General features: G+C 37.4%; 1 protein-coding gene across 4 annotated transcripts in view; it reads right to left on the minus strand.

Moving 5' to 3' along the window:
• Positions 1-20,500, minus strand: part of AP3B1 (adaptor related protein complex 3 subunit beta 1) — a 291,668-nt gene that overhangs the window by 31,669 nt on the left and 239,499 nt on the right. The window lies entirely within an intron of this gene.

Genomic DNA, 20,500 nt, shown 5'->3' on the forward strand with positions numbered 1-20,500 from the left:
AATTATTTGGTAAAACAAATCTTTCCTCATTTCCCCCCTAATATTTTCTTGGCTAATCATCTGTTTATCCTTCCACTGAACATTAGACTCTTTTAGTTAAAGTCTTTCCTCAATCTCATTTTGATTGGAATCATAAACAGCATATTAAAGAAACATTGTCTATGATAGCCATCTTTGCATTCAAAGTATAAGTATTGCATATTAGGCTTGACCTGACATAGGCAAGCTTTAAAAAAAAAAAAAAATCAATTTGTAATTAAACAGGCCTAATGAAGATTTTTTCCTAATAAGTGTGCTCTCTCAAACTATTATAATTGTGACAGTACAAATGTTCACTAGCCACTAATATCTGATGACATTAAAAACTTAGTAATAATAATATTAATAATTCAACAAAAATCTGGAGTTAAGTATCATATGTACAAAATGATAAATAGTGCTTTCTAAGTATCATTCAAACACAGTATTCTTTCTCCAAAAGTTCAACTTATAAGTGTGGACAATTTAAAATAATCATTGTAAAAATTTACAGGAGAGTTTATTTACAAAACATAATAATTGGCTAAATTTTAAAGTTTGGCTATATAAAGTAATGGGGCAACTGGTCTACATTCTGCTTTAGGCTTCTGATGATGATAAAAATCTAGCATTTTAAGTTTTCAAAGCACTTTCACTTCTAAGCTTAGGTTCTTTTTCTTGAATAAAAATTATTTTCAAAACTCTTCTATTTCAATGCTCCCTCTAATTTCTATTATCATTATGAACTCTCAGGTGTTGAGCAGCATAACCCAAGACAGGAGCAATCCTTAGCAGTGGACATTCACTCAACGATATAGTGGGCCTCTAAACAAACAGACACCAAACACATGTGTGTGTGTGTGTACAATTACATATACATAGATTTTACCTTTTCAGATCTATACTCAGCAAACATTTTTCCCCCATAAATTCCCATGCCACTGAGGATCTGACAATCAATCTTAAACACAAGCCCTTAACTGGCTAATGATGTTTTTTAGTATCACACGTTTATTTCCTTAATTAGATAAGTACAGTCGAGACAGTCACCAGATCTTACTTATTTTCTACAATGTTCCAGAGACACAGTTGCCATTATATCATTAAATAAATGTTGACGTAGCCAGTTTCACCTCTGTCGAAACTCATAAAAGGCTGGACTACATATAATATAGGGAAAGAAAGCAGAAACTATAATGTAAAAGGGGAAACTATTTGAAAGCTGGAGAGAGGCAACCGTAGAGTAGTATGAGAAAAGCAGAACAGAGTGCTGGCCCATGGCTCACTTGGGGCAGTGTGGTGCCAATAACACCAAGGCCACGGGTTCAGATCCCTATATAGGGACGGCTGGTTAGCTCACTTTGGAGAACGTCGTGCTGACCACACCACGTCAAGGGTTAAGGGGTTACCGGTCATTTTATAAAAAAAGAAAGAAAGAAAAGCAGAACAGATGCAGGGGTTTGGTTCACAAGCAGCCAGGAATTAGCATTCTAAAAATCATATAAGGTGCTTAGAAGGTACACTGTTAGTCATTTAAGAGCCATCAACACATCTTGGTTGATTTACTGATTCTCTCTCTCACTCTAATACTGGGACACATGGTCCAAACATTTGTGGGTTGTTTTTTTTTTCCTACCTTATCTTAAAATTCCAGAGCTTTATTATAATTGTTAAAAAAAGATGTTAGAGGATGTATAAAGGAAGATTAACAGTATAATTCTCTCCATTCTTTCCACATTCAATAAGTTCAAAGTAAGAAGCATTCTCTAATGAATTCAACATCTTAAAGATGCCCCCCGTGACAATCCACAAAGGTTATCTGTGATAATACAGAGGTCTATGTACTCTTCTACAATAAATAGGATCATAAATGGTACTCTGTGGTAATAATATGTACTTGCTTAACTACAGAAAGAGACTAACTGAAAATGTTTGATTGCTTTTTCACCTTTGTTTCCTAAATTCATACAAGTCATTCTAAAGCCAACCTTCTCCAATATCTAGATGAACTACATAGGTGACATTTTGTTCAATAAAGCCAGCGGCTTCCATAAGTCCATCAACAATTCCCAAATATACTACATTTAATCCTGACAGAAGAGCAAGACTTTAGTTCAATATTTTGTACAGCAATTAGATACTTATATTCCAGAAATACATACAAGATCTGCTGCTGCTTATATTCCAAGATTCTACACATTGTGAATAGTTTTTGACTTCACATTTTATAGATATCAATAATTTTATTAGATATAAACAAAGATGAAAGGTAAATTAATTATAGAATGGCCTAGATTTGGGCTGTGAAATGAGAGTTTAAGAAAAAAGGCAGATATTTAACAAGTCTAAACACAACAGATCATCTAGAGCAGGGGTCAACTACAGCCCAAAAGCCAGATATAGACTGCTGCCTGTTTTTATAAAGTTTCCCTGGAATACAGCCATACTCATTCATTGAAACATTGTCTATGGCTGCTTTTTTGTTCTGCAGTGGCAGAGCTGAATAGTTACAATGCCTAAAATATTTACTATCTGGAACCTTTACAGACAAAGTTTGCTGACCTCTCATCTAGGGGCACAAACATTACTTCCTTCCCCCTCTACTTCCTTTCCCTTGCTGTTGGGAAACCATTGTTTACAGGTCTCATGTATCTCAGCTTTGCTCCTGACACTCTGTTCATGGGTGTTTGTATAGTAAACAGTCTTTGCCTCCCTCTGGGTCAGGGGATAGAGTTTGTTCACCGTTCAGAAGCACAAAGACAATGTCTCCTTCTGGGGCAAAGGTGGAACAGATATGCTAACAATTCCTTATAAAAGTCTAGAATCTTCTACACTCGGGTGTATCTCCTGTAAAGCAACACACTTCATGTGTAGCCATCACCTGGCCTTCAGCACGTGGGAATTCGGGCTTGGAGAAGTGGCGCAAATGAGGTTACTCTGGCTACTGCAATTGCTGAGTAATAAACTGCCCTTTGTCTCTAACAAGGAGTCTTGTGTCTTCTACCAGAAACCATGTAATTGTCATAGGGTAACATCTCAGACCTTTCACAGTTCTTGATACACTTTTTTTTTTGTTTGGTCATTTAACAATTCCCAGAGCCACTTATTTCAAACAGCTAAATTAACACTTATTAGGACAATATATAGTTGTGTAGTTGTGCAGTGGCAACTGACTGAAGGGGTGAACAGTGGTTAAAAATCCAGCTCACATTCAAGGGTGCTCTTCTGGAATCTGCACAATGGCACCATGGCACCACATACAGTGGTTGGTGGCTTTGCTATTGAGAACACTATTTTACAGAGTGGAGACTTTTTCTTTTGACTTTCCTTTATGAAAGTCTGTGGTATGGCCTGGTTAATTGTTTCCTTGGGTTTCTGAAGTATCATGAAATGTTCTCATAGCTAAAAACAAAGTGTTAGGTAAGTCCTACGATAATGAAGAATAAAAAAGTCAGTGTTTCAGGGATGCTTTCGTTTGGTTCAAGACTAACTGCTGGTCTTCTGAGGGAACTTTGTCCACACGGCTTTACCCTGTAGTGGTTATTTATGCAACTATCAGCCCAATATTTTCTACGAATCTTGCCACATTCAGTTCTTGATGGAGTGGCATGTTCTTATGCCACCTCATGACCCGGCCACAGTTTAGCTGGTTCAGAAATGGATACCTGGCCCAATGAGTCCTTTCCCAGGATTTTTGAATTTGGAACCTAGGAAGTCAAGCCAGTGTCTCTCAAGCAGCTGAAATTCTGAGATTTAAAACTCTATGTTGTCTTTGGCTATGTTTTCTGCCACATTGTTTAGTGAGAAAAAAGAATAAAGCAAATTTCAAAGAAAAGCATAGATGACAGAGAGTCCCAGCTGGTAACTTTGGTTTGGATGGTTCTTAAGGGGCAGACATAAGCTTGATTAAGCTTAGTTATCTGTGAAATACTCTAGCTTTTCTTCCTATAATTTCTTTTTTCTTTTTTTTTTTTTTGCATAAGCTAGTTCAAATCGGGTTTCTATCATTTATCTCCTCTGCCCTACTACTGATTAGGATTAGTCAGATATCAGGAAACTAACTGGAGGGGAAATCAGCTTGTAATGGAAGAGTATGATTGCTTGTACCCTTCCCTAAAGTCCTCGTAGATATGGAACAGGGAGATCAGAGACTCAGGTTTGGCCTTTGATTATACTGAACCATATGCAGCTGCCATCTGTGTAGGTCAAAAAAGTAAAGTTATCGACTCAGCCATCACTGAGCCCATTTGCTTGGCCTGGCGCGGGGCTTTCTGGACCCTGCGGGCCGGCCTCCTCTCCCACTCCCTCCCCCACTCCCTCCGCGGTTCTCTGGTGGGGCTGGGGGTGTGGGGCGTCCCGACCAGTGTTGGGAGGGCTAGGAAGTACGGGCGGGCCGACTGTCACTCCACCACACCCTGGACTCCGGCCCCGGTAAACTTCCTGTTACTGGGAGGCAGATACCATCTCTGCGACCACCAGTTTGGAAAAAAGCCTAACGAATTTCTGGTTGGGAATAGTGTAGTAGGAGAGTTCCCAGGTCCGCTTGAACCTGCCGGAGAGCAGGCTGCAGGCGGGCACTAGACTCGGTTTATACCGGGGGGATACAAAGGTGAACAAGACCCGAGAAAGATCTACACAGTGCTACAAAGGCACCCAGAGAGACCGGTCGTCTGTGCCTAGCAGAAACCTGGTAGACTTCCTGGGCGAGGCGGTGCTGAGCAGGGTCTTGAAGGCCCAGCTGATAGACGAGGGGTGCAGAAGACACACCCCAGCCCAGCACAGTGTGCACAGAGGGGGGAGACGTGCGGCCAGGGAGGCGGAGACTCGACAGAAACCACACACCCGGTGGGGTCGCCACTGCACGATCTAACAGCCTGGGCCAGAGCACAAGGAACGGGGAGAAGTCCTGTACAGAAAGTGAAAGCTCAACAGAGATCACACACCCTGTGGTACGTGATCCACCAGCCCAGCAGAGTACAAGCTGACCAGAAAGGTGGATCCCCGGAGAAGCCCAAGACCCGAGGCAACCACACACACAAGACACTAGGGGCCAACTGAGCAGTCACGGCGGGAGCCATACCAAATTGGCAACCACAGCAACATCCTAGTTAGTCATTAGTCTCAAACCGGTGGACTGTGAAACCCCCAGCCACAATGAATAAACACCAAAAAAAAGACACCAGAAATACAAAAAATCAAGAAAGTACACCACCAAAAGTTAATTAATCTCATACTCTACATCCTATAGAACAAGAAGCCCTTGAAATAACTGACAAGGAATTTCGAGTGATAATTCTAAGGAAACTGAATGAGATACAAGAAAACTCAGCTAGACATCATGATGAAATGAGGAAAAGTATACAGGATCTGAAAGAGGAAATATACAAGGAAATCAATGTCCTGAAAAAAAATGTAGCAGAACTTGCTGAACTGAAGAAGTTATTCAGCGAAATAAAAAACACAACGGAGAGTTTAACCAGCAGGCTTGTCGAAGTTGAAGAGAGAACCTCTGAACTTGAAGATGGGCTGTTTGAAATAACACAAGCAGACAAAAAGAAAGAAAAAAGAATCAAGGACATGGAAGAAAATCTGAGAGAGATATCAGACAACCTCAAGCGCTCAAATATCCGAGTCATGGGTATTCCAGAAGGGGAGGAAAATGGAGATTCCATTGAAAACATATTCAACAAAATAGTGGCAGAAAACTTCCCAGGTATAGGAAAAATCACAGATCTTCAGATCCAGGAAGCTCAACGATCTCCAAACGTATTCAACCCAAAAAGGCCTTCTCCAAGACATGTCATAGTCAAATTGGCAAAACTCAGAGACAAAGAGAGAATCTTAAAAGCTGCAAGAGAGAAGCGTCAAATCACCTATAAGGGAGCCCCAATCAGGTTAACATCAGACTTTTCATCACAAACCCTAAAAGCTAGAAAGGAATGGGATGATATTTTCAAAATACTAAAAGACAAAGATTGCCAGCCAAGAATACTCTACCCTGCAAGGCTATCCTTCCGAAATGAGGGGCAAATAGTATATTTCTCAGACAAACAAAAACTGCGGGAGTTCACTACCACAAGACCACCCTTACAAGAAATCCTCAAGGGAGTACTGGGTTTGGTTCCTGAAAAATAACTACCACTGCCATAAAAACCTAAGAAAAATCTAAACCCGCTAGTACAATAAAAATGGCATTCATGAAGAGAAAACAAGCTAACAAAAACACTATCTACAACCTAAGGAACCAACAAACAAAGAAACCAAACAGTAAATCAGAAAGCAAGGAACAAAAGACACCTAAGACAACCAAACAACCAATAAAATGCTAGGAATAAATCAACACCTTTCAATAACAACTCTTAATGTAAAAGGCTTAAATTCCCCAATTAAAAGACACAGACTGGCTGACTGGATCAAAAAGCAGGACCCAACTATATGCTGCCTACAAGAGACCCACCTCACCCATAAAGATTCACACAGACTAAGAGTGAAAGGATGGAAAAAGATTTACCATGCAAACAGAAAAGAAAAACGAGCTGGAGTGGCTATTCTTATATCTGACAAAATAGACTTTAAACTAAAAACCATAAAAAGAGACAATGAGGGACACTACTTAATGATAAAAGGACTGATCCATCAAGAAAACATAACAATCATAAATATGTACGCACCCAATGTTGGAGCAGCCAGATTTATAAAACAAACTCTATTAGACCTAAAGAAGGAAATAGACACTAATACCATAATAGCAGGGGACCTGAACACTCCACTGTCAATATTAGACAGATCATCTAGGCAAAGAATCAGTAGAGAAACACAAGATCTAAACAAGACTCTAGACCAATTGGAATTGGCAGATATCTACAGAACATTCCACCCAACAACCTCAGAATATTCATTCTTCTCATCAACACATGGATCATTTTCCAGGATAGATCACATATTAGGTCACAAATCAAGTCTCAAAAAATTCAAAAAAATTGGAATTATCCCATGTATCTTCTCAGACCACAATGGATTAAAACTAGAAATTAATAACAAACAAAACTCTGGAAACTATACAAACACATGGAAATTAAACAGCATTCTACTTAATGACATATGGGTCCAAGAAGAAATCAAGCAGGAAATCAAAAAGTTTATTGAAACTAATGAAAACAATGATACATCATTCCAAAACCTGTGGGATACTGCAAAAGCAGTATTGAGGGGAAAATTTATTGCATTAAATGCTCACTTCAGAAGAATGGAAAGATGGCAAGTGAACAACCTAACACTTCACCTTAAAGAACTAGAAAAACAAGAACAATCCAATCCTAAAGTTAGCAGACGGAAAGAAATCATTAAGATCAGAGCAGAACTGAATGAAATTGAAAACCAAAAAACAATTCAAAAGATCAACGAATCAAAAAGTTGGTTTTTTGAAAAGATAAATAAAATTGACAAACCATTAGCATGGCTAACAAAAAAAAGAAGAGAGAAGACTCAAATAACAAAAATTAGAAATGAAAAAGGCGATATTACAACTGATTCATCTGAAATACAAGGAATCATTCGAGACTACTATAAACAACTATACGCCAACAAATTTGAAAATCTGGAGAAAATGGATAAATTTCTGGACACACACAAGCTCCCAAAACTGAACCGTGAAGACGTAGAAAATTTGAACAGACCAATAACAATAAAGGAGATTGAAGCTGTTATCAGAAGGCTCCCAACAAAGAAAAGCCCAGGACCAGATGGATTCACAGCAGAATTTTACCAAACATTCAAACAGGAATTGACACCGGTTCTTTACAAACTATTCCAAAAGATTGAAACGGACGCAAATCTCCCAAACTCATTCTATGAAGCAAACATCATCCTGATACCAAAACCAGGTAAAGATATAACCAAAAAAGAAAACTACAGGCCGATATCCTTGATGAATATAGATGCAAAAATCCTCACTAAAATACTAGCAAACAGAATACAGCAACACATACGAAAAATTATTCATCACGATCAAGTGGGATTCATCCCAGGGATGCAAGGTTGGTTCAACATACGCAAATCAATAAATGTGATACACCATATTAATAAACTCAAACACAAGGACCATATGATCATCTCTATAGATGCTGAAAAAGCATTTGATAAAGTTCAGCACTCATCCATGACAAAGACCCTCTATAAGTTAGGTATAGAGGGAAAGTATCTCAACATAATTAAAGCCATATATGACAAACCCACTGCCAATATCATCCTGAATGGGGAAAAGCTCAAAGCTTTTCCTTTAAGAACAGGCACTAGACAAGGATGCCCACTCTCACCACTCCTATTCAACATAGTTTTGGAAGTACTAGCCAGAGCAATCAGAGAAGAGAAGGAAATAAAGGGCATCCAGATTGGAAAAGATGAAGTCAAACTGTCCCTGTTTGCAGATGACATGATCCTATATATCGAACAGCCTAAAACCTCTACAAAAAAACTGTTGGAATTGATAAATGATTTCAGCACAGTAGCAGGATACAAAATCAACACGCAAAAATCAGTAGCATTTCTTTTCTCCAATAGTGAACATGCAGAAGGAGAAATCAAGAAAGCTTGCCCATTTACAATAGCCACCAAAAAAATAAAATACTTAGGAATTGAGTTAACCAAGGAGGTGAAAAATCTCTATAATGAGAACTACAAACCACTGCTGAGAGAAATTAGAGAGGATACAAGAAGATGGAAAGATATTCCATGCTCTTGGATTGGAAGAATCAACATAGTGAAAATGTCCATACTACCCAAAGTGATATACAAATTCAATGCAATCCCCATCAAAATTCCAAAGACATTTTTCTCAGAAATGGAAAAAACTATTCAGACATTTATATGGAACAATAAAAGACCACGAATAGCCAAAGCAATGCTCAGCAAAAAACATAAAGCTGGAGGCATAACACTACCTGACTTTAAGCTATACTACAAAGCTATAATAACCAAAACAGTATGGTACTGGCATAAAAACAGACACACTGACCAATGGAATAGAATAGAGAATCCAGAAATCAACCCACACACTTACTTCCATCTGATCTTTGACAAAGGCACCAAGCCTATTCACTGGGGAAGGGACTGCCTCTTCAGCAAGTGGTGCTGGGATAACTGGATATCCATATGCAGGAGAATGAAACTAGATCCATACCTCTCACCGTATACTAAAATCAACTCAAAATGGATTAAGGATTTAAATATACACCCTGAGACAATAAAACTTCTTAAAGAAAACATAGGAGAAACACTTCAGGAAATAGGACTGGGCACAGACTTCATGAATACGACCCCAAAAGCACGGGCAACCAAAGGAAAAATAAACAAATGGGATTATATCAAACTAAAAAGCTTCTGCACAGCAAAAGAAACAATTAAAAGAGTTAAAAGACAACCAACAGAGTGGGAGAAAATATTTGGCAAAATATACTTCTGACAAAGGATTAATATCCAGAATATATAAGGAACTCAAACAACTTTACAAGAAGAAAACAAGCAACCCAATTAAAAAATGGGCAAAAGAGCTAAGTAGGCATTTCTCTAAGGAAGATATCCAAACGGCCAACAGACATATGAAAAAATGCTCAACATCACTCAGCATCCGGGAAATGCAAATCAAAACCACATTGAGATACCATCTAACCCCAGTTAGGATGGCTAAAATCCAAAAGACTATGAACGATAAATGCTGGCGAGGCTGCGGAGAAAAAGGAACTCTCATACATTGTTGGTGGGACTGCAAAATGGTGCAGCCTCTATGGAAAATGGTATGGAGGTTCCTTAAACAATTGCAAATAGATCTACCATACGACCCAGCTATCCCACTGTTGGGAATATACCCAGAGGAATGGAAATCATCAAGTCGAAGGTATACCTGTTCCCCAATGTTCATCGCAGCACTCTTTACAATAGCCAAGAGTTGGAACCAGCCCAAATGCCCATCATCAGATGAGTGGATACGGAAAATGTGGTACATCTACACAATGGAATACTACTCAGCTATAAAAACGAATGAAATACTGCCATTTGCAACAACATGGATGGACCTTGAGGGAATTATATTAAGTGAAACAAGTCAGGCACAGAAAGAGAAATACCACATGTTCTCACTTATTGGAGGGAGCTAAAAATTAATATATAAATACACACACAGATACACACACACACACACACAAACCGGGGGGGGGGGGAGAAGAAGATATAACAACCACAATTATTTGAAGTTGATACAACAAGCAAACAGAAAGGACATTGTTGGGGGGGAGGGGGGGAGGGAGAAGGGAGGGAGGTTTTGGTGATGGGCAGCAATAATCAGCTACAATGTATATCGACAAAATAAAAAAAAAAAAAAAAAAAAAGTAAAGTTATCAACTTCTTATGGTTCAACTAATAACTTCTTTTGGTTCAAGCCTACTTAATCCTGGCTTCTGTAAGAAAGAAGAGTGCTTGATGTGAGCCATTCTCACTCACTGGAGTTCTACACTGGGGGGTTAGAGAGCCAGGTCCATGCTAATAATAAAGTACTACTTGGCCTTTCTTTGTCCTCTGATCCCAGGTCTCCCATGGGTATCCTGGGGAGAAAAGTGGTCTTATGCAAGAATTAGGTATCTCAGGGCTCTCTGTCCAATAAGAGCACCATTATATCAAACACAAAGTATTAATCATTAACCATCACTAATCATTAATATATTAATTCTTCCATCTAACTAACATTAATTGGTTAGTAAAGCAGTTTGTCAATGGCTGTACTAGGGACTATGATTCAGAGACAAAGTATCGCAGGTCCTCAAGCAGTCTATTGTTTAGCTTGGCAGAACTAAGCAAATCAAGCACTGTGACAAAAGCCATGACAGAGGTAGGCGCAGTGGACTAAAAGAACACAAAAGTCATAGCTGACTCCTGAGGGAAAGACCAGGGAAGGAATCCACCGTTATCTGAATGAGCTAAGTAAAGCCTCCCCATATCTCTCTAACTCCACTGTCACCATCCTGGTCTGAGCCACCACTATCACTCATCTGAATCGTTCTGCCAGCCTCTGAATTGTTCTCCTTGCTTCTACCCCTGCAGCCTACTCAACATAGACTGAACTGTTTCTCCAATCTATCCTGTTACTATGCTCAAGCAATTCTGAACCTGGCAGCTAGAATGAATTAGTTAAAGTAAAGTTACACCATTTCACTCCTCTGCTCAAAACCCTCCAACAGCACCCAATTTCACAGAGAATAAAAGCCAAAAATCCTTACAAAGGCCTAGAAGGCCTCATATGGCCAGGTTCCTTTTTACGTTTCCTTGATCTCATTTCCTATTACTATTGAAGCCACTGTTCACTCCAACCCAGTCATCCTGACTTCCTTGCTATTCCTTGCACACACCAGTAATGCTCCCACAACAGGCCCTTGGCTTTGGTTATTTGCTCTGCCTGGAATGCACTTTCACCAGATATCCACGAGGCTCAGTTCTGATATGCCTTTGCTCAAATGTTACCTTCTTAACGGAGCTTAACCCAATCGCACCTCCCTCTTCTGATTCCCCTTTATCTTCTTCCATGGCCACTTGATACCTTCTCTAACACAATATATATATACATATTTATTATGTTTATTATCTGTCTTCTCTCCTACTCCCTACTTTTATGCTCAACTTATAAAACATAATTTTACCCATTATCAGAACCCAAAGCATAATTTTACTATTTTAAATGATTATGGAGACGTGCAAATGATATATCTTTAGTGTTGGTCATAACTATACTTTATTTGATGCTGAGTGTTCAATTTATAACACTGTTCCTAAAAATAGTAGTCTTATGGGAGCACACTGTGGTAATAAGTGAAGATTATCAAACATGTTGGTTTTAGGATATGACCTGACTTTAAATTTTCTATTACATAAAACTGTAAACAAATGAAAAAAATACTCTATTTCTTAAAGTCCCACACAAAGAACAACTTATTAATCAGAAGGGCTTATATGATACAAACACTAACTCCTGAAATATCTAGTTTTAGATAAAAGCATTATTTTAATAAAACTTGTACAAACAGGATAGGATGAAAGATAATATTTTAAAACATTAGTTTTAATTGTTTAACTACTAATGTTCAAAGATTTAAAAATTTAGCTTCGTTATAAGCAAATGACATGGGTCATCCTCACTATGATTCTTGGGAGGTAATTAGTTCAGCAACTGTAGTAACTCTAAAATAAAAAGCCTCCCCCAAGAGTTAACAGAACAGAAAACATCAAATAACTATTAGATAATCCTCTACAAATCTTTACACAGCATATGTTTAAATAATAAAAGTCATTTGTGTACCTTTAGATGGTTTATGAAAATAAGCAATCAATTCTACAGACACAACATTATTTCTAAAGGAAATCTATGTGACTCATGATGCCTGTAGATACACAGAGACAAACCACACATATTTTATCAGTTTATTACAGTAAGCAAATAAGCGTGGAATGAGAGTGCACATAACTGTCTACTTAGCGCTTACTGAAACATTTATAAGAGCTGTTATCTCCCTAATAACAGACAGACAGCGTGCAATTTTAGAGAGGAGAAAAGCTTCATATTTTTTAACACTTCACTAAAAAGTAACTGAAGAGTGTAAAATGAAAAATACTCTGTGCAGTTAGCTGGTAATGGACCATATTATCAACTCAAGTTAGATTTATAGGATACAAACTAGTCACTAATAGTTATTTTATGACATGGCATGTCTGCTTTTTTTTTTGAGATTATTAAGATTAAAGTTGTAAAACTTCTTTTGAACATAGCTGTTCAAAATGATTGAATTATAAAATTTAAAATGAGATTTGAAAAATAAAACATGGAATATCAAGTAAGTGCCTTAGAATAAACCTTGTTCAGCATCTGCATTACTATTTCAAAGATGATGTTTCCACATAAAGCTCTAGCTTTATGAAAACAATTGTTTTCCAGCCTTTTATGCTTTAATCCATATTTAGTTACTCAACCATTTTTAAGTATTAACAAGCTATTCTGTTTCTGAATTTCACAAATATGAAGATCTGCAGTATACAAAATGCTCACTTTGTATCTAGTTTTGTTTGGCTTATTTTACAGCAGTATCTGTTCAGATATATGATTTTTTAAAATAAGGTAAGAAAATAGCTTTAAAAAGAGACGTACAGCTTCATCTTTAAAATTAGTCCTTTTTAAACCAATGTATGTCTCAATTGAAAAGAGCTGTAATGAACAAAGCCTCAATATTGACCTATTTACCCTGTAAAATGTAGAAACTGAGTATTTTGCATTGTCTAGTATCCGGTACAGGATTAAAAAAAATTAAGGGCAAATTTGCTTAACTCTTACTTACAAGCATAGAGTCACAGAAACATATTTGTAAGTAAGAGTAAGCAAATTTGCCCTTAATTCTTTAAAGTAATATTTGCTGAAAGATTATAATCCTAAAGATAACTTCTTCCTTATGTATGTAAATTTAGATGTTCTAGAAAGTCATTGTGATAATTTCTCATATTTTATTTTAGTAATTAGTAAATGTGAGACTTTCTCATCTCCTACTTTGGTAATAACCAACATATATTTTTTTAAAAAATTGGAAAAGATCTGAACACATTATGAGCAAACATTTAATAAGTATCTTAATTTACGCATGGTGTTAAGCAGGCACCAGGAAACAATGCCTATAGGCCAAATTTGGTCCGCTGCCTATTTTTGTACAGCCTACGCACTAAGAATGGTTTTCACATTTTTAAATGGTCCAAACAATAACATTTTTGTGACATGAAAATTACATAAAATTTGTATTTCAGTGTCTATAAATAAAGTTTTATTGAAACACAGACACATCTGTCTATATATGGTCTGTGGCTGCCTGTGCACTACAGTGGCAGAGTTGAGTGGTTGTAGCCTGCAAAGCCTATTTTCTATCTATTGACTCCTAGTATAGGAAGTTTGGTGACCCCTGGTATAGGATGTATTCAATTTACACTGGTTTTGAGATAAGGAAGAAACTACTTTATAATAATATCTTATTCTTTCTCCTCCCCAAAGACAATTCTATAAGCTTCACCATAAATACATTTAATGCTTTTTATAAATCTGAAATCTATAATGATGTATATATATTAAATTTGCCACTCACATGGTACAACAGTAACAGAATCATGGACACATACATTACACTATTCATACATATGTTGTACTATTACTTTTTATAAAAAGACTCCTGACTTTTGGCTTTAGGATACAAATAAAAACTAAATTTGATTTTCAAAGTGTTTAGCAGAAAGCTTCCAATAATTGGTTACAATGAATTTCATTAGAACCCAGAATATTTTACATAAGTACAAAACCATTAAGTGTTGTGTTAAGCTGTTATTTACAGATGTGGTTCTGTTGCTTTCCCATGCACAGTATCAACGACCTAACATAAAAAAGAAACTGTTAGTCTCTTCTCCCATACTAACCGAACTCAGAACCTTGGCATTCTCTTTGACATCCTCCTTACTTCCCTCCAACAATTAGATAACAAGTTCAATGTCTCTTGTATTCATTTCTTCTTTTCTGTCCTTCTACCGCCAGCTTAGTTCAAGTTTTCATTGACAGAGCATTTTTTAATCTTTTCTTTTTTTCAAATTGCAAAAGTAGTGCATGTTTACTGAAAATAATTTCAAATAGTACGGAAATTTTTGGAAAGTAAAGTTGCCTTCAGGTTTAACCATAATTAACAATTTGGTGACCCTCCCAATCTTTTGCTCTCTGACTACTTCTCTTGCTCACTCTATATGATGTCACTCTAATTGGTCGCTATCTTTCGATTCTTTATGCTCCAATCCGTACCACAAATTCCTGTAAAAATAATCCTATTAAAGTTGTGCCTTCCTTACATGCTCAGTGTGGTGTGGTGGGAAATGCAGGGCGTTGAAGGCAGGCAGCCTTGAGCTGAAACTCTGGCTCTGTAACTTACTAGTACTGTGACACTGGACAAGTTACACAAGCTCAAGGGACTGCGATTCTCACACCTGTGAAATGAGGACACTGTCACCTGTCTTTCAGGATTGTTTTAAATCTAGCCTAAATATGAAAGAAAATGTAGAAGAGTGAAGGGCCTGAGGGGCATGGTAGGCAAAATGAGGGAGTAAGATTAGATTTGGAGTTGAAATAAAAGAACGTGTGACTAAAAATCAGTGCAGGTGAAGTTATTAGAATTGAACAGATCAAGAGGTTGTGAGGTTACACATTGCACAGATGGTGAAAATGAACACTAAGGTGTTCCAGGATGATGGTGCGCTAGAGAGATTCCATGTGTGATGCCAAGGTCTTCAATGAATGTTTGGGGATCCAAAAACAAGAATGACAAGGAAGGGAAAAATGTACTGTAAGATGGAATGGGCCTCATAAAAGGAAGGAATACTAAGGTGAAAATGGAATGGCGTGGATGCAACAGTTGGGACCTTCACACAAACAATCTTGCTGGTCATAACGATTTCATCAAACACAGAAGTGCAGGCCATTATTAGTGAGGTCATGCTGCAAATATTTACTATAGGACTTGAAGATCCAAATGGAGATTCTCAGAGAAAAGCTAGGCTACATAATTGTACTTTATAAAAGTGTGTGAGGGAAACTGGTAGATGTTTTACATATTTCAGGGATGGGACCACTGCCTCTAAAAGCTGGCTGTGCTGCCCTGTGCTTAAGGAACAGGGGACACTGATCTCCCTAGATGAAGGATATGGATCTCATCTAGATGAGGTCCTAGCGGCAGAAAAAGAACTATGTCTTAGTTGTTATACAATTAGAAAGGGAGTTTAATTATGGGTAAATTAATTTTAAACAGCAGATCCTGTAGGAATGCTGTCCCTAAATCTGACAGAGGCAAAAAGGATCCTTTTACATCATAGAGGCCAGTCCCAAGTACCATACGTTGCTGGGAAATTTCTGACGTGGCAAAGATGAGGAAACGGGTCCTCTGAAATCATAACACACATATTTATATAAACTTATATTTTTTCCTGATCTGTAAATATTTTAAATTCTTCACTGAATTTAATGATGGGGAAAAGACCTTGATTTACTACACAAGAGCCTTAGATTCTTTGGAGTCAAGTCTGTGGGAGCAAAGCCTTCTGATGACCTTGTTTTCTTCATGCTAAAGATCCTTGGCTGCATGAACCTTTCTGCGTCAAGTCCTCACTGCTTGTACTCTAGCACTGGCCATGTGTTCCCTGTTCTCAGGCTATACCTATTTTTGACATATGAAGCATTTTTTCTTCAGAAGCAAGAAAGGTTATTGCTTCCTTCTTGTCAGGCAGAGTTAGACTTGGCAGAAGTAAGAAAGAAAACACTATTTGATGAGAAGAAAATCATTTAACTTCTCTGAGGTTGCATCTGTACATTAAAGGGTAATACCACCTAATTCATAGGATTCTTTTATGAGGAGTCAGTGAAAGAGTTTTGTTGGTTAAAATACCTTTCTTTAATTACTACTAAAGAAAATTTTTATTAGCATAAGAAAAAAAAGTAGCAGAGCTAGAATTGTAATCTAATATTTTTAAGTGTATTTCTGTTAAGCAGTAAGGTATAATTCTTTTTTCAATAAATACAAAATGTTCCTTATGATAAAGGAAAGTAAAGGTCAGTCGTGCAAGGCAGCAGAGAGATTTCCTCTCTCCTTCAGAGAGCTACAGGAAGAGGAAAGAACTGGTGTCTGTTCTTTCTTTCCAAAGATTAATGATAGCCGAGGACACTTTTTTGATCTTAATTGTGAATCAGTATCTTTAGCCAACAGAGTAACTTTCAAAAACAAATCAATAAAGATCAGAATTATCTTTAAGATTTATTTAATAAACTCCATGTCTGAAAGTGATTTCAACTGATAATTTCATGAGCATATATCATAACGGAAAGGAATCTAAAAAAGTCTGAATGCCATAGCATCACAGGAATACTACAATACCTTCAGATGATATTTTATACTTCTTTACTTCATCAGGACCACAGCATTAATAAAATTTATTCCATTACATATCTATCTTCAGTAGTGAAATTATAGAATCCACTTTTATACTAAATGTAAAAAATTAACTCTTAGTATTTGGACGTACCGAAAAGACCAATGAAGAATACCACTAAAATAAAAGTAACTAAAGGAACCTGAGACAGCTGGATGGATTATTAGACCAGATGCAAAATGATCTGGGTTATAGTTTCAACTCAGCATATATTAATAGTGAGAACTTAGCTAAATCACAACCTCACTTAGCTTCTGTTTTTCTCTTCTGTGAAATGGGGCTAATTATACATATCCTGTTTCACTGAGTTGTAAGGATGAAATGAGATCACACATGTGAAATTGATTTCTAAACAGTAAAAAGTTCAATAAAAGGCATTATTGGGATTATTAGTAAATTGAGTTTTCGGTCAATGTTAAAAAACCAATCTGTCAGATAACATAGGGTCATGAGGTTAAAAGTACATATCTAAAAGCAGAATCACCATTGAAAAAAGGCTTTTGTAACAATACTGCTGTATTTATTGATAGTACCATCCAAAGGCCTTTAAAAAAGTAATCCCTTCCCCCATGTCTTTCTCCCTCCCCCTGCTCCCCCAGCCTCTGTTACTTGTGGGTAAAGAGGACGGTTCTCTAAAAGGTTTCTAAATGATGTTGATATTAAAAAATATTGTATCACCATTTAACAGCCTTTTAAAGAGCAGTCCCCAATATGGTCTTTGTTAACAACTGAGGAAGGAAGGGACTATTTTTTCAAAGGCTTTTAGAGGATGTTGTTAAAAGAATATATAGTGACATCATTTAAAAGCCTTTTAAATAACAGTCCTCCTTCCTTCCCAATTGTAATGTCCTTGGCTTTCATTTATTTTGTACTACAAGCCGAAAATGGACAAGCCAACATATTACTGGCTATGGCAGGCATTTGTTGGAGAATGATACATTGCTTTTAAAAAAGCGGTGTCCAGAAATAAATCTAAGTCTTCAAGAACATAGTCCCATTTCTATACAGGATATTGCCCACCCACCTTATCATCAAGTTGTAGTACCTTTTGCTTGTTTTTTCTAAGAGTTTACTGAAGAAGACACCATGCAAACAGGAAAGGAGTCATAGCTAAGTCATTCCAAGATTCCCTGAGGCATGAATGTAGTCCCACAATCTATTGCTGCTACCTGGGTAAACTCACCATCTAACTTATGGCAAAATCTAACTCTTGGTTCCTATTCTGTTGACTTTATTAAACTACTACTGCCTGTCATTCCTCTTATTTTAGAATTTACTCCCCTAGGAGACAGCAGTTGACACTAACAGTTCCTCTCCATACTTAGCCCCCAGGGAAGGGAAAAACAACCATTTGCTTTAAAGCACGAAGTCTGATAGACAGCTTTAAGACAGGTTAGCTTTGACTAACTATCTTTCACATAGCATACAAAACAAAAAAGAATTAGCCAGGAAAATAATCATAGGCAATTTTCCATTTCTTCTTCTGTTGGGTCTTTTCAGAAAAGTGTCACTTCATTTTAGAAACAAGATTTCATAGATCCATAACACTTTGATGAAAGAACTCAGCCCTTAATAAAATCTAAAAGTACGAGCCTCCAAACAAACTGTATTTTAATCCTAAATTTTAGTACGTTCCTTACTTTTTGCCAGTCTGGCACATAAAACTCACTTATTAGTTCTATGATTTACTTAAATCACAGTAAATCATTACTTTCTTGTGATTTACTATCATAAATCATATTAGTTAAACATAAAATATTACCCATAATATAATGCTCAGCTCAAGTCCCAATTTTTCTATTCAACTCTTCCTGACCCTACTTCAGCCCATAGTAATCCTAATCACATTCTATTTTCACATCCTTATAACTTAATTTTCATATTATTTAACTTTATGCATACTCGTATGCTCCATGTAATAAAGTGCTAAGCTTACACAGTAATTCTTTGCATTTTTGGCATGATATTTGAAAAATATAAATAACTCTCCGCTGCCTTAATAGCATAAGTGAATTAGTAATTTGTGCCTATAATTATATTTGATAGTAAATACTTAAATATTTTAAAACATTTTAAAACCTCTGTGTAAAAATTTATGACATTTGAGATTTTTATCTCTATTATCTAATGAGATAAATCAATGTTTCACGGAGAAATGCTGTAATTGTGATCCTAACTAGTGAAAACTGGTAAAATTTTAAAATACATGTTACATTTTTTACCTTAAAGAAGCATCAAAAAGACAGCACTAGGAAGACATAAAATTTAATTGGACGGACCTAAAAATTTCAGATTTCTCTTAATTTCAGTGGGTCTGACTAGTTAAGTAGAACTGCCTCAAACAAGAATTGCTTGGCTAGGCAGATGGCCATAATTTCCACAGCCGGGCTCCATCTGAACTCTAAGCCTGATGAGTTATCACCATGGTGCAATCAACATCATGAACAAAGAGTGCATGCTTGAGTGTGGAGCTGGCCTCTGGCTCTGCATCAGAATAACTCCCCAAGTGTCCTGGCCCTACCTTCCCATGCCTCTGCAATTTGATAGGGTTAGGGTGAGATCTGAGTATCTGAGTCACCTCCCCGTCCCCACATGTTCTATAGGTGAGGTGGTATACAGAATAACACCCCCCCCCAAAGGTGTCCAAGTCCTAATCTACAGGACCTATGAGTATGTAATGTTACATGACAAAGGGGAATTGAGGCTGCTACTCAGCCGACTTTGAGATGGGAGATTATCCTGGGTTATCTGGGAGGGCCTGATGTGATCACACAGATCCTGTAAGTGAAAATGAGAGGCAGGAGAGTCAGTGTCAGAGTGACGCCGTGTGAGAACAACTCAATCAGCCATTGCTGGCTTTCAAGATGGGAGGGGTCCAAGAGCCAAGGAATGTGGGCAGCCTCTTGGAAGCTGGAAAAGGCAAAAAAACAAAACTAAAAACCCCAAACAGATTTTTCCCTACAGCTCCAGAAGGAACACAGCCATGCTGAAATCTTGGTATTAGCTCACTGAGACCCATTTTGAACTCCTGACTTCTGGAACTATAAGAAAATAATACATTTGCATTGTTTTAAGCCACCAAGTTTGTGGTAATGTGTTACATCAGTGACAGGAAACAAAGGTAACTGTGATGCCTAGTTGAACACTACTGTTCCAAATCCTTGTGTTGTGAAACCTACCTGTGGAGTCTATGGCATAAATATTTATGTGCATACAAATTTCAGTGGCTGATCTGTGATGTGAGCGGCATCAAGAAGTCTGCTTTCCCTGCAGTATTTTCTCATTGGACTTAAAATTCAACTGTTATAGACACTAATAAATTTGGCTTTCAAACCTGGATAGTTATTTGTATCATGTTAGAGGGCTGGTTTAAAAAAAAAAATTCCCGGGCCGAGCCCGTGGCGCACTCGGTAGAGTGCTGCGCTGGGAGCGCGGCGACGCTCCCGCCGCG

This window comes from Cynocephalus volans, chromosome 2 (assembly GCF_027409185.1).
Source record: "Cynocephalus volans isolate mCynVol1 chromosome 2, mCynVol1.pri, whole genome shotgun sequence".
In the NCBI taxonomy this organism is placed as follows: domain Eukaryota; kingdom Metazoa; phylum Chordata; class Mammalia; order Dermoptera; family Cynocephalidae; genus Cynocephalus; species Cynocephalus volans.